Raw genomic sequence first — 15,478 nt, 5'->3', positions numbered from 1 at the left:
AAAGCATAAATTTCTTTGTAACTCAGTGAAAGCTTTCATGAAGAATGATCTTTTTCTTTTTGGCAAATCCCAAGTTTAAAAACCACTAAACCCTACATTTCTTTGTCATTACTGTAAAGATGAAAAAAACCCCAAAAAACCCCAAATATTGAAACTTCAGGCAGATAACTAACTAGTGAAATATCTATATAACACAAAAGACCATAGATTGAAAACCAAATCAATACAGGGGTTGTTACAATGAAAAATACACTGACTAGAAAAATCAGTTATTATTCAAATTTCCAACATTTTACTAAGTCTGGACAAACTTCAAACTATTGTTTCTGCACAATCAGTCTTTCAACAACAGTTCAACCTAACTGGAAAAATCATCACAGAGCTAACATGCTAGAAGGTAATTCTAGATAATTATCAAGTTCAATATATTTGATTCTTGGCATAAGAACATCTTCCTCTTTAAGATTTATTTAGAAAGCACAGGTTGTTTCTAAATAGAATGTAGGGACTTATTTCAAAAACTTGGTCCCCTAGGTTGAGAAATGATGACCAGAGAATTGGCAGGATAGTGAAATAATTGCAGTGATGTCAAAGAAATGTAAAGTTCTGAGGTTTATAAACTTAGATTTTAAGTAGTTGAAAAGGTTAGACTGGTAACTCAGTGCAGAAGTTTCTATGTGTATATATGGCAATCTATTTTGCTCACCATAAAACGTCTGATAAAACACAAAATAATTCTATTGATGCTGCTTCTTTACTTGGTCCTGTTAACCTAACAAGACTCCACGTTCCCAACATAATCTCAGTGCTCTGTTTCAGTTCTCCTTTTCCTGGCTTACAGATTCTAACTTCAGTGTCTTCTCTCCATAACCAACCATGTCCCTTCCCTCTACCCACTCTATCCTTTAATTTTACCAACCTCCTACCCGTCAGAAGGAAATACTGGTAACTGTACAAACAAAGGACTGCAGTGGAAGAAAATGAGGGGCAGAGCCCTCACTGTGTAGCACAATCCTTCATACTCAGTAGGGGCTCAAGAATCAAGATTTGCGTTGCTTAAAATAAATTTTATAGACAGGCTAAAGGAATATGGAAACAAGAGTAAAGAGAAGGACTAGGACAGGACTCGTTCACTGTAAAGTAGTTCTGTGTGTGTGAGTGTGTGTAAGCTGCATGTGTGGGTGTATATGAAAAAGAGAAAAAGACATTCTATGATATAACACAAGAAAAAGATATGTGTTTTAAAGTCAGGCAAATGGGACTAAGAGAGGTGGGGGGATAAAAAGCTTAGCAAGATAACAATAGGACCGCCATCAAGTAAAGATATCAGTTCATATACAATTTTAGAAAAAATTTACTTTTTAGTAAAATGCAAATAAAATGAATTTATCAAATCCCAACTAGGCAAACTGGAATTTGCCACTTGGCAAAAATTACCATGAAAATAAAACAATAATAATTATTAAGTAATAAGGAAGTCATTCTTAATATATGTTATTCTGTTTTAGCTGAAACTCCTTGAAATTTGAGGTCACGTTGTCCTTTGATTAATTCTGCATTGTGCTTAGTGCACCATCATGCACGTGAGGGCATTCAATAGTAATTACTGAGATTGCATTTTGATCGAAGAGGACAAGACTGACCTTTGCCTATAAGGAAAACAATGCCACCTGCCTCCTGTCATACTCTAATATTCCAACTGGTAAGTCATATTCCTCTAAATTAGTGATATGTATTTGTGATTGGAAGGTTTGAATTTATAAAATCCTTCGGGCTGGTGAGCTCATTCTCATACTTATGAATCCTGAAGGCTGCCTGACGGTCTCCCATTGCCTCCCCTCTTTTGCACCCTTCATGGAGAAAAGGCATCTATCTCTCAGCATGGCTGTGGCTAAAACCCAGGAACCAACCCCCTGCCCCCAACACAGGCTTACCTTTTGCAAAGTCCTCTAGGACAGACAGTAAGCACCAGGCATGGGGCACAGTTCTTACTAAACCTCCCCACCTCCTGACTAGTCCTATGCTGCAGTGGCCACAGCAACATATCCCACTCCCACGCTCCACCACCACGAAGAAGACGGCAAGCATCAGTCCCCTTGTCTTTGTGCCCTTTCAGGTACTGCTGCTCAAACTTTCTTCTTTCTACTTGCCCCAGCCCACAGATTTTATGTGCAAAACCGATACCCTTTATTTCCATTAATCCTCACTCCAAAGCTGACTATCCTAGAGGAGTTAATGAAAACATTGGTCCGGTTATAGAACCTCATGTCCATAGCAGAAATTGGCAGAAATAGGGGCATTCCACAAATTAAAATAACAGAATTTTCTTTGTAAATAATTCCAATAATTGCTTTCCTTTTTGCAAGTATGACCCAAAGATGGAAGTCAAACTAAAGCAATAAAAAAAGTAAAGAAAAGCAAGTGAACGCAACGTCAGTGAGAAAAATGAGTAGAGTTTATGCTACTGTGATCTGCAAAGCCTTTGGAGCAGGAAAGACTTAGGATAACTTCCTAGATCCATCACTGGATCTAGTAAAGGCTGATTGCCTTTACTCCTGTTACTGGGAAAATCCCCCTAGACATAAAACCCTGAGCTAGTTTTCAAAACAGGCAATGAGAAATCATGACAATCTTTCAAGTTTCTGATTCTGAAGTCTCCTTCCATCTTATCCACCACCCACTGACCAAATACAATTCAGAACCTCAAAACTCTCATCTCCATTAGTTCCTTTATCTCTGATTTGTTTCAAAGATAAACTTTAAAGATAATTTTAACAAAGTTAAAGGATCAGTAAAGCAACTGAGCCAGTTCAAAATGATTTAAAGATTAAACAGTCTCTTTTATCACAGAGAAGGCAGCTGCTCTGTGGTTTTTTGTTTTTTTTTCTTTAACAAAACAGAGAGATTTCATCTCTATTCTCTCTAATTTACCATAGCTGGGAAAATTCAGTATTAAATTGAATATTCCGTATACATTTAAAAAAATGTTTAAAGGTGTTTGCATTTTATTTATTTATATTTTGCCTTTTATTTATTTATATCATTTATCAAATTGTATAACTCACTGATTTTTTTTTTTTTTTACAACATTAAGCCTGACCAAATGTGATAGCCTCTAATATTATCTATCAGGTTGAATGTAACTCACTGATTTTAATTTTTAAGTTCATTGTCAAATAAGTTTTCCTTTAATGATATTTTAATTGACAAATAAATCCCATGACAGCATAAATTCAGATTTCACTTTTTTTTTTTTTTTTTTTTTTGCGGTACACGGGCCTCTCACTGTTGCGGCCTCTCCCATTACGGAGCACAGGCTCTGGACGCGCAGGCTCAGTGGCCATGGCTCACGGGCCCAGCCGCTCCGTGGCATGTGGGATCTTCCCAGACGGGACACGAACCCGTGTCCCCTGCATCGGCAGGTGGACTCTCAACCACTGCACCACCAGGGAAGCCCAGATTTCACTTTTATATAGAATCCTAAGGTTGTTTTACTCTCTACGACCAAAGAGAATCAATGTCAAAATAATTCCCTCTTGCAAAGAAATGTATGGTGTTCCACAAGCCCTTTTCTTCCAAATAAGGGTCTTAAGGTACTGTTTAGTCTTCCTCCAGAAAATTATTCCAAAACTAAAAAGGAATACTTGCAGGAAAACAGTCGGTTTTCTTTCCATCTCCTTTCCTTGAGAGAACCACAGCAAAATGTAATTTTAGGCTTCCTGTCCCAAAGTAATATGCCTGAGCACTTTCTCCTCTGCATCTTTTACCACTAGTGTTTAGCAAACAAGGTTTAAAAACTACTACTAGATATAAATTACCTTATGCTTAGTACAGATGGATACATGTGCTATGAACTGGCTTAAACTGAAGATAAATACAGGATGTAAACAATAAGAGAAACTATTTTTGCAGCTGTTGGTCTCAAGTCTAGCATTATTGATTGTGGTAATAGATTGTGCCTTTCCTAGGAAACCCTGCAAGGCATACCTGCCAGGCTCATTTGCTGAGTCCTGTGACTCATATGGCTTAATGCCAGATCAATGAACGACAGTGTTATTCAAAACTCAGGGTTACCAGATCTCACATTTTGGTCTCTAGTGGCCTTGCTATTACCCTTCGGCTTCTAAAGAAACGCAGGCTCATCCACATAGGAGTTAGCTAATGGAATTTTCACAATCCCAAATCAGTTTTGTTTAATTAACTTCATCTGATGTGAGCCTTTCACTAAAAATATTAAGCTGAGAATAGTGTCACTTTCTAAGACTCACATCTTTACCTCAGAGTTCTGAACATTTGAGTTGGTGAAACATTTCTTTCTAATATGATTTTCCCTCATTAATTATCTTGAGGCATTTTAATATCCTTAGGGATGACTGCATCCACTGAATTAGGTCAAGATTTCGTGGTCTCTGTTGGCAATCACAAGTTTAAGTTATAGTTATCAGTAAAAATATCTGACTTGTGAATTTAATATTGATAGAATCAGCCATATATTTTGAAGTCTCTGAGGGGGGCAGAATTATGGTCCCCAAAGATGTCCACATCCTAACCCCCCACCCTGTGAATATGTTACCCTACATGACAGAGAGGATTTTGCAGATGTGATTAAGGATAAGGATCTTGTCCTAAAATGGGCTGATTATCCTAGGTTATCCAGTGGGCCACATCTAATCACATGAGCCCCTTAAAACAGGGGTCCCCAAATCCCCCTGCTCCCTGTACCGGTAACAGTACCAGTCCATGGCCTGTTAGGACCCAGGCCGCAGAGCAGGAGGTGAGCTGCAGGTGAGCGAGCAAAGCTTCATCTGTATTTACAGCCGCTCCCCATCGCTCGCATTACCACCTGAGTTCCGCCTCCTGTCAGATCAGCGGTGGCATTAGATTCTCATAGGAGCGCGAACCCTACTGTGAACTGCGCATGTGAGGGATCTAGGTTGCGCGCTCCTTATGAGAATCTAATGCCTGATGATCTGAGGTGGAGCTGAGGAGGTGATGCTAGCGCTGGGGAGCAGCTGCAAATACAGATTATCATTAGCAGAAAGGTTTGACTACAGAAAGGGCATAACAAATCAATTGCTTGCAGACTCATATCAAAACCCTATCAGTGAGTGGCAGATGAAAACAAGCTCAGGGCTCCCACCGATTCTGCATTATGGTGAGTTGTATAATTATTTCATTATATATTACAATGTAATAATGATAGAAATAAAGTGCACAATAAATGTAATGAGCTTGAATCATCCTGAAACCATCCCCCCTGCTCTCTGATCATGGAAAAATTGTCTTCCACGAAACCAGTCCCTGGTACAAAAAACGTTGGGGACCACTGCCTTAAAATGAAGGTTGCTTCCCAGCCTTGAAGAACCAGAGAGATGGCCTCATAAGGATTCGGTCTGTACTTGCTAGCTGTTAAGGTAAAGGAGGGTGGCCATGAGCCAAGGAATGCAGGTGACCCCTAGAAGCTGGAAAAGACAAACAAATGGATTCTCCCCTAGAGCCTCCAGAAGGGGATACAGCCCTGACACCTTGATTTTCTAGTCCATTGAGACCTGTGTCAGCCTTCTAACCAATAGAGCTCTAAGATAACAAATTTTATTCACCAAGTTTGCAGTAATTTGTTACTGCAACAAAAGAAAAATAATACCTTCCTAGTTTTTATACTGTTTCATCACTCCTTTTTTGGGAGAAAGTAAAAGCTGACTAGGAAAAAGTGCTCTACTCTAACTGGGGCATGTGGGGTCACATAAATGAAAACCGGCCTGTTCAACTGTAGGCATCTAGGTCCCAGCCCTGGCTCTGCCATTAAACAAACACAGACAACTGGGCTAAGCATTTAACCAAGCCCTCACAGCTTGAGCTTCTTTCCTCTCGCTGGACAAAATGTTCATTTCCAGGTCCATGTTCTCTATTACAGCTTCCTCTCATTCTTCTGGATACTGGTTTTATTTGTCTTTCTAGTAAAAGCCAAAATGATCCTTTTTCTGCCATGTTTCATTGTCTCACACTGGTGAAGTCTACAGACCTGGCATTTCCATATTTCAGCAGGAGCAAGTTTAAGTATGCATAAAACTTAAAACATTCCTTATTAGCACATAAAAATAGAATGAAAACTCTCCTAAAGCAATTTTTAAAATCACCCTGCCTAAAACTGCTTGGAACCACTTCCTGCCTGAAGCATGAAGGAAACTGTAATCTTTACAGTACACTCTGTATAAACTGCTACTTGTATTGGTTAAGTCAGCAGGAGGAGATATACATGGATATCTTAAGAATTCAAAACTGCATAAGTATTTTTCTTACTACAAGGAGTTAGCTACTCAATAGAGTATATTATATTACCCAAAACATTAATACAACAAAGAGCAAAAACCTGATGTAACATAGCCTAGAATATAATATACTCTTATTTCCAATACAAACGTATGAAAAGTGTTTCAATAAAAAGGTTTTAAAAAGTATGGAAACAGTTTATATTGACTTAATTTCTTTAACATTTAACCTACCGTAATCTAAACTAGGTGGTATCATAATTTCTCTCTACTTTTCAGGAACTTTTTTGAAGTAACTAGCAAATTTTCAAACACATAAGCAGGATTAAGTATTCAAAACAGTAAAGAAATTAAAAGTCAAAGCATTTTAGCATATTTTAGGGTAGAAAGGAATTCATTCATAAATAAGCATTTATGATATTCAAGATAAGACAGATATCTTTTATGTGAAACTAAATTTTTAACCTTTTTTTACACTCTCTCACAACTATGTTTTTCACTGATTCTTTAAACAAAGGTGAATGAAGAACATTATCAGTCCACTAACATAATATTGCACAAAAACAAAGTAAAGGTAGAGAGCAGGGTATATTCCAGAAGACTCCAAAAATACAAGAAAGAAAATGCCAGTTTTAATCAGTCTCTCTAGAAATGGACAGTCTAGACCATTTACTGACCTCTCAAAAGAGCCATCTGTCTACCTCCTACATATAATAAAGGTTCAGCTACATAAAGAAATGGGAGAGTCCCCATCCTACCTACTCCCCTCTTCTTCATTCTCCTGCAAAGCTATCCATTAATTATTTAGAAACTGCCTTTACCTACCACATCCATTTAAACACAGTATTACATTCTTCACAGAGTATACTGAAATAGTCCCTCGGGAATAAGGAAGAGGAAATAAATGCACAACTAACACTGTCATATGGACAGAACTCTCGGAACGGAGAGAGTCAGACATAGGCAGTAGAGAGAAACCTGTGTGTCTCATCACTTAGTGTTTATTGATAGGGCACATTGTGGTAGAAAACTTGAAACAGAAAACTAACTTTTCAAGGGAAATATTCATTCATGGCTCTTCTATTTGAATGCTGTAAATGTCTACAATATTCTTTTCATAAAGCTGAACACAGCTGGCTTATCCTTAAGGAGCATGAGTATGTGTTAAAGGAGAACTTTTATGAAGCGCTGATTTCATTTGTCACAATAATAGAAGCACTATTTTTATTAACAAATTGGGAGATTTTGAAAAGCATTAAAAGTATGAAATTAGTATGAAATGATGGTTATCAATATACTTTAAACTTCATATATCCCCCTGTAACTAAATCTTTGTTTTAACAATTTAAGTTTTAATTTCCCTAACATGCAAATTCTCAATGTAACTTGGCCCTTCTTTCTAAAAATATCTTCCCATAGCCTCTTAGACCTTTCAAATGTTAATACTGTTTAAAACTGGATAAAATATACAAAGTATCAATAAAAAATACATAATTCACACTCAGAAAACTGCATTTGTGCTGTGACACCTGTCAAAATATTTTAAGGAATTTGTATATTTCAAATCATTTGAAATAAAAAGCTCTACTGTGTTTGCTATTGCTGCTTACCAGGGAGAGTAGCCAGCATTACATTGTACACCCACAGTTATTTATATAAGCCCACGCCATGTATGTGCGCATACAGACGCACACAAACACATACACGCACTTTAAGTACAAACTAAAAGTCTGTTCTAGGTAATTGGCTGAAACATATACTATGTTTTCAGTCAGTAGTATATCGTAGAAAGCAAGAAACCATTCATTCACCTGAAAGAGAAAAATAGAGGCATTTGGTAATTCTCCGATATGCAAAACAAGGCACTTACCTTCCATTTCTAGGGATGTCTGAAATAGAACTGGAAACCGAGCAACGGGTGAGGGGCTTTATTGCGGGGTGAATCATCCCCACGTAGAGGCTCTGAACAACCCCTGTATGCATACTGACATCATCAGGAAAGACTTGGAGGCAGAGGATACTATGGTAACCAAGCAATGTGCTGGGAGACAGAAGCCTTTAATTGCTTTAACAACTTCCTGGGGCTCCAGCGACCAGGCTTGGATTTACTAAGTAGGAAATGAAGGTTGTCACAGAAGCAGCGAGTGTGACACAGAGCAAGGGGACTCAATGAATTCTGAATCTCTTCACCTCAATGTGACTTTTAATGACAACTGTCATTTCATGATTCCATTAGCAATATTCTTCTCACAGCTGAAGCTCTGACGAAGTCACAGGTCAATAAATAATGCACCCAGGTAGCAACAGTATAAGTATTCATAGATGGTTTTCTCACTTAACAAGCATTTATATTATTACATTACAAACATCCTTTTCCTTGAGGGTGAATACTTGATTCCCTTTGAAAAGAAAGCTCACATCTGTGCCTTCGGAGGTCAGAGTACTGATAACAATGAAAACTGATGCTCTGCGTTTACTTCTCCAGGAGACGGCATCTGCCCGTTCCATTTATCTCCGAGCTCCAATAAATCCCCGCCAATACATCACTTATCCAGAAAACACCCCCAAGCCAAATGCCCAATTATGACACCCAGATAAAATCAGAAGAAATCTACCATCTTACTGCTCCACAGTCTTCCTGGTTAAGTCTTCTATCACAGGCAAAATTACTTCTACTTCTAACAACTCCCAAAACTATACATAATTTAAATCTTCCCTTTGAACTATTTGTTCTCCCGTGCATCTGGCCCCCCATTCACAAGAACACAACCCCTCTTAAAAATACCAGGTTTAAAGTAATTGCTTAAAATAACAAAGTTTCAACATCAAACTGAGTCTATAATGATATATCATGCTTATTTGATCAGATGAGATGTTTTAATAAGTATGTAATTTATCATCTGTACTATAAAAACTATTGTTTTCTTCTCTATATTGGATTGACATTTTTTTAAACAATACCATGGTCTAATTTTTTCTACTGTAGAATACTGTAATTGCAAGAATAATCAAGTAACTTGGCAGATCCTCTTTAAGATACTCATAACACAATAAAAAATGAAGGTTGTCATTCTGTACTGTATACTGCAAGCTACTACAAAGAAATTATTATTATCTCTATTTCAATTCAGATGAAGCTAAGCCTGCCTTTTAATGTTTCCCTTGTGAGTAAATACCATACAAATGGATGGCAATAATACTGCTTACAAAAATAGTAAAATGGAATACCACAGCACCGATTTACAGTCTGGAAAAATATAGAGAATTTTAACCTAATTGACAAGTTGGACTTTTTGCTACCATAGAGGTTGGGGAGAATTCTGAAAATAGTATAGTAAGGTCAGCTCTCATGAAAAACATAGTAATTCAGTTTTCCTTAATTTAGGTAAAGTGAAAAGGCTTTCCAACAAAATGGAATTACTCCTAACCTCTCACTTGTTTTTCCTGAGATACCGAGTCTGAGAAGCAAAACATGCAAAGTTTACCATGAAATTCATGAAAATAGTGTGTATATACATATATATGTGTATATATAGATGTATGTGTGTATATTTGTGTGTGTATATATATATATGTGTGTGCGTGTGTGTGTGTGTATATATATATATATATACATATACACACACACACACGCACACACATGCACGCACGCACATATTAGGTTGGCCAAAAAGTTTGTTCACATTTTTCTGTAAGATCACATGGAAAAACCTGAGCAAAATTTTTGGCCAACCCTCCTATATATATGATTCACACACACCTCTACATATATATATATATATATATATACACATTATATATATGATTCAAATTTTAAAACAAATGCATTTGTTTATTTGAAAATGCCCAAAAGATATACACCTAATTTCTGAGAGTGGTTACTTCTGGCAGTTTCAATTATAGACTGAGAGAGTCCTCCAATTTTTATATTACATAATTTTAAACTTTTAAAAGTTTTTCTAAACACCATGGAAATGAATTACTACTGTAATTCAAAATATGAAAATTCATCTAAATGTGTTCTGAACTTGCAATCCTGATTTACTTGCTCTCAAGACCAATGACAGCTTCAGTGGACTAGATCCTAACATACTAGCCAGACTATTTCAAGGTTGTTTCAAACAACTCTTTCTGGGAGATGATCCACCTGTCTAAACAAAACTAGGTTGGGAAAGGTAAATAAAGGTTATCTGGACAGCATGCGCACAAAAGGGAACAGGTGTATTGACTACTCCAGCGATGGGATGGTCATAAAGTAAGAGTACAACAGTAAAGCTAGTTTGCTAGGGTTTTTGTTTGTTTGTCTTTAATAAATTTTATTTATTTATTGGCTGCATTGGGTCTTTGTTGCTGTGTGCGGGCTTTCTCTAGTTGGGGTGAGCAGGGGCCACTCTTTGTTGCGGTGCACGGGCTTCTCATTGTCGTGGCTTCTCTTGCTGCAGAGCGCGGGCTCTAGGCGCGTAGCCTTCAGTAGTTGTGGCACATGGGCTCAGTAGTTGTGGCTTGCGGGCTCTAGAGCTCAGGCTCAGTAGTTGTGGCGCACAGGCTTAGTTGCTCCATGGCATGTGCGATCTTCCCGGGCCAGGGCTCAAACCTGTGTCCCTTGCATTGGTAGGCAGATTCTTAACCACTGCGCCACCAGGGAAGCCCCCTGCTAGGGTTTTTTTTAAAAAAAGGTTGAGTTTAGAAAAGAGTCTCTCCAAGTCCCTCATGTGCTGAATGCTGAGGCTAAGCAGGATGCCCTAGGTCACCAGCTCCTGCGCTGCAGCACTCACCCACTGGGCTGCCTGCTAACCAAAAATTACTTTTGAGTGTTCTTGAATTTGATCTTAATATTGTAATTGTTTTTTAAAATTGTCTATGTTAATCAATATGATCTTTTCATTGTACTGGTTCTTCTTATAAACATGTAATTTAATTAAATATTCTCTACATCATTAAAGAAATAGCCTATCCAAAAATAAGACCAAACCAAAAGATGTCCGCCCACTACAGAAGGCTGAAGGGAATATGGAAGACCACCAGCAGGAATAGAAATCAAGTGTCCGTGAGACAAATGGCCCCAGGTGGCCAGATTTTGTGTCCTGTTAAAGATGCTTGCTTCCACGATGAAGAGTGGCCCTCGCTTGCCACAACTAGAGAAAGCCCTCGCACAGAAACGAAGACCCAACACAGCAAAAATAAATTAATTAATTAATAAACTCCTACCCTAAAAAAAAAAAAAAAAAGACGCTTGCTTTAGGGAAAAGGGGCCTCGTATCTCCAACGTTCATTCCCTAAATCCAGGCTTTATTTAGTTTTTATTCTCTTCTTACGCTACAAAAACAGCTTAATGTGTCACGTTCTCAGGAGTGTTCTATTTCCTCTTGCCACTCCACTAAACCTCTTGATCAATGCAATCTCATTCCCACCTTCTTAGGGAAGATGATAAACTCTTTCTTAAATGATAACTACCTCCTTTACTTGGATTCCCAAGGATAGCACAGAGAAGCCCGTGAAGCACACACCCACATTAGGCCACTCACAGCACAGAGCTGGGAGCTGGGACAAAGTACCGCATAACAGCACTAGCTCCACCAAGCTCTGACATATTCTTTCTGGATAACTGTATACCCCCTTTTATCTGTCCTAAATGTCAGAAATCCACTTCTTATTTCCCAATGGATCTTAAGGCTTCACAGACATCCAAACAATATTATAATATCTCAGACTGAAAGACAACAAAAGTTAGAAGGTAAAATACTCTTTCACAGGAAACAAAGACACAGCAAAGAAATCACCCCTTGACTGTCGAAAGTATTATAAATCTCATCTACAAACCACCTTAATCATTAAATTGAAGTTTAGGGTTCAATGAGACTCTGAGCTTAACTTATTTCTTCAACTAAATTCATGTTGGCAAGTGCCAATTCAAAAGCAAATGTAAGTTAAATCACCACTTCTGAGGGGATATTTGGCCAGAATTTCTAAAGCCTTGACTAGTCAGCTACAGTGCCCCCTCCTGGAAACCACCTTTCTGATAAGGCAAAAAACCCTCCGTTCTATTTTTTTTTTTAGGTAAGAAGTGGATTTATTTAGAGAAACATACTCCACAGACAGAGTGTGGGCCATCGCAGAAGGTGAGAAAGGCACCAGGATATGGTGTTGTCAGGTTTTATAGTGGTGGGTAATTTTACAAGCTACTGAGTGGGAGAAGTATTCCAGCTATTTCAGGAAGGGGTGGGGATTTCAAAACACCCTCAATTCTAACCCAGCTTTGCCTCATGATTTACGCTGAACTTCCTCTCAGCCCAGAGAAGCAACATTCTTGGCTCCTCTGGTCTTAATACAACACTTTTCCTAATTCCAATTAAAGATAGTATAAGGACTGAAAAATGACAGTGTATATGGGATTTTATTATTAGCATATGAGCTTAAATTTGTTAAATAAAACAAATTCATACTGATTTAATGAAAAAGTATCACACTAACTTCCAACGGCAAAAGGGTTCTAACTCTTCATCACTGGCCAAACCCACTCAGTGGCCAAATTTCACAGATGTATCTTCTCCTTGCTCCAGCCCCACAGTTGCCCCTCTAGCTTAGATCTTCTCTATCAGTCATCTCATAACGCTCTGGTCCATGGTCTTCCTGACTTCATTGTCCCACCTCTTTAATCATTCTTCGTATCACTTTGTCCTTAATGAGTCTTCATAAATCATGGCCTCGACCAGATTACCACAAAACTCAAAATCCTAAAAAGCTCCTCCTGTGCACCACTGAATAAAGTGCAGAGTTCACAGATTCCATGTGAACACATCTTTGCCAACCTTACCTCCAGGCACCTTCAGCTACAGACAATTAGACAATCTGATACACTAATATGTCCCCATACCTCCCCTCCTCTAAGCCTTTGCTCTTACTGTCTCTTCTTCCTGGAATCCCACACCTACCTCCTCATTCCACCCCGCACATACACTCCTCCTGTGTCTCCTCCCTGGCAGCCCAAATCCTACCATCCTTCAAGATCTACCTCCTCCATCAGGGACTGGTTCCACCCCAGAAATTCCACAGTATTCTCCACCTGGCTAACTGCATTTAAAACATTCTACTACCTAGTTATTATCTTGCGTCTTATTTCCCTCTCCCTTCAATCTTCTGAAAAGTAGAGACAAAGTCTATATTTGCCTCCTATTCTCAATATAGCACCTATGATTTGCCTTTGGCATTCACTTGATAAATATTTATTGAATAAATAAACAAATGTATTGTGTCCTAATTTTCCAAAGTGATTTTTTGATTTTCCAAAGAATAAATTATTTTACTTAATCTCTGAAACAACCTAGTGCGGTAGGGTAAGGTAGAAATTGGAATTTCACCTTTAGAAATGAAAATAAAAAACAGAGTCTCAAAATGATGCAATGATTTCTCTTGAACCACATATCTTCTAGGTCCTCTGGTTCCCCAACAGGCTCCTCACCTGGACATCTACTGCTTCTGATGACGGCCAGAAAGGAGGTGCTTTCATATCCCCTCACAACAAATCCACTGTTTCTGAAGAATTAAGGCCAGAATGGCCTTAATTTTTCTTCCTTACCAGTGACCCATGGCAGAGTCATTCACATCACCATAATATTCTCAAGGCAACTCCTGAGGCTTGGGAGAAACATTTCTTACTACCCGTTTCTCCTCCCTATATCTAGCTACAAGTCTACCTTCTCAAAGGAAAAAAAAAAAAAAGTATCTTACCTCACGATTCAGCTATGCTGGGCAAATCCCTGACTTTTCTAAACATCAGATCTTCATTTTCAAAAAGAGAAGAACACTAGTTCTGAACAACCTTCAGAGGTACTTTATGCATTATCTTTATAAAAGATAATGCATAAAGATAATGCATAAAGTACTGGCACATCAAAAGCTCTCAATTAAAAAGTTATTACAAGTAATAATAATGAACAAAACGACAGAGAATCAAATTATACCACCTTCTTTGAAAGGCTTCATTTGTATTCCAGTACAGTCTATAATTGGGTGATGAGGAAACAGAAATTGGCCAAGTAAGTAAGAGCTTGAATAATTAAGTGGGGACCTTAGTTTTTTTGTTGTTCAAAATGAGGGTGTTGATCTTTTCCAGTCTAACATTCTATGTGCTAGGAAAGCATTCTAAGGCAATGCTTTTGTTTCTCCCACACAAATATCTGCCCTCTTCTGCAACCAAGCCCATCAGAGTGCCCAATGTATGGGTACTTTTCTTAGTCCCTGTAATAGACTGAAATTATTCAAAGTTTTATCCTTAAAGAATTTAAACTTTGCTTTCATTTAAACATTCAGGATCTTTATACTACCACTGAACTCACCCATGAGTCAATTAACTTTGATGTTTTCCCAAAAGTAAACAATGATTATAAAACCTTCAATGTTTTGAATCTAAAAGTCAAAGGAATTACAGATGATGGCTTACTCTAATACCAAGAATTTACTTCAACATTTCATGATTCTAATTTTGATTATAATTCCCAAAGGAAGCACTGGATTAAGTTCTAATGTAGTTTCTCTAAAGAAGCCAGTTTAAGATAAGTTCCCATTTTAGTCTCTCAATTAGTGGAACTTTAAAATACCTTTTCCCTGGGATACAAATTAAGAACTTTGCTGAAAATGTAGAGCATTTGTATGAATCCAAACACAGATATTGTTTTCATGAAAAAAAAGGAAGCATAAGAGGGGTTAAAGATGATGCCTGCGGCCTAAGAAGACCAACTGAGCTGAAAGGGTCTGACAGCAGGATGTGGGTTATAATGCCTCTGAATGAAATCCTTTTGTGTGAGGGTCTCACAAAGGGCATCCAGGCAGGACTGTGTGTGTTTGGATTTAAATTAATCAACCAGTCAGTTCCACAATGCTAAGATTCCTCCTGTTTAACAGATTAAGGCAGGTTTACTGGCAGTTCCCAAATGATGTCAACAGCTTCTAAAAGGTCGAATGCAGCAACGCACACCAAATGTCCTAGAATAAAGAGCACCAATAACTCTTCCCTCTATAATCTGCTAGGTGTGACTTATTAAATGCAGTGGATTATCCCATTTTAATCAGCTGTCCTGGTATAAATTTTCTTTTTTTTCTTTCCCCAAAAAGCTGAAACACATTTATACATTTTAATGATATACATTTGAAAACTGCCTGTTTTATTCTATAGTATATCTGGTTAAAACGATATAAATAGCCCAGCTTCA

At 37.9% G+C, this 15,478-nt stretch overlaps 1 protein-coding gene across 14 annotated transcripts in view; it reads right to left on the bottom strand.

Moving 5' to 3' along the window:
- Positions 1-15,478, bottom strand: part of PAM (peptidylglycine alpha-amidating monooxygenase) — a 280,663-nt gene that overhangs the window by 223,433 nt on the left and 41,752 nt on the right. The gene's annotated exons all lie outside the window — the stretch shown is intronic.

Source organism: Stenella coeruleoalba (assembly GCF_951394435.1).
Source record: "Stenella coeruleoalba genome assembly, chromosome: 3".
NCBI classification, from domain to species: Eukaryota; Metazoa; Chordata; class Mammalia; order Artiodactyla; family Delphinidae; genus Stenella; species Stenella coeruleoalba.
The sequence above is the reverse complement of the archived record's forward strand: the minus strand, read 5'-3'. Positions and strand labels throughout refer to the sequence as shown.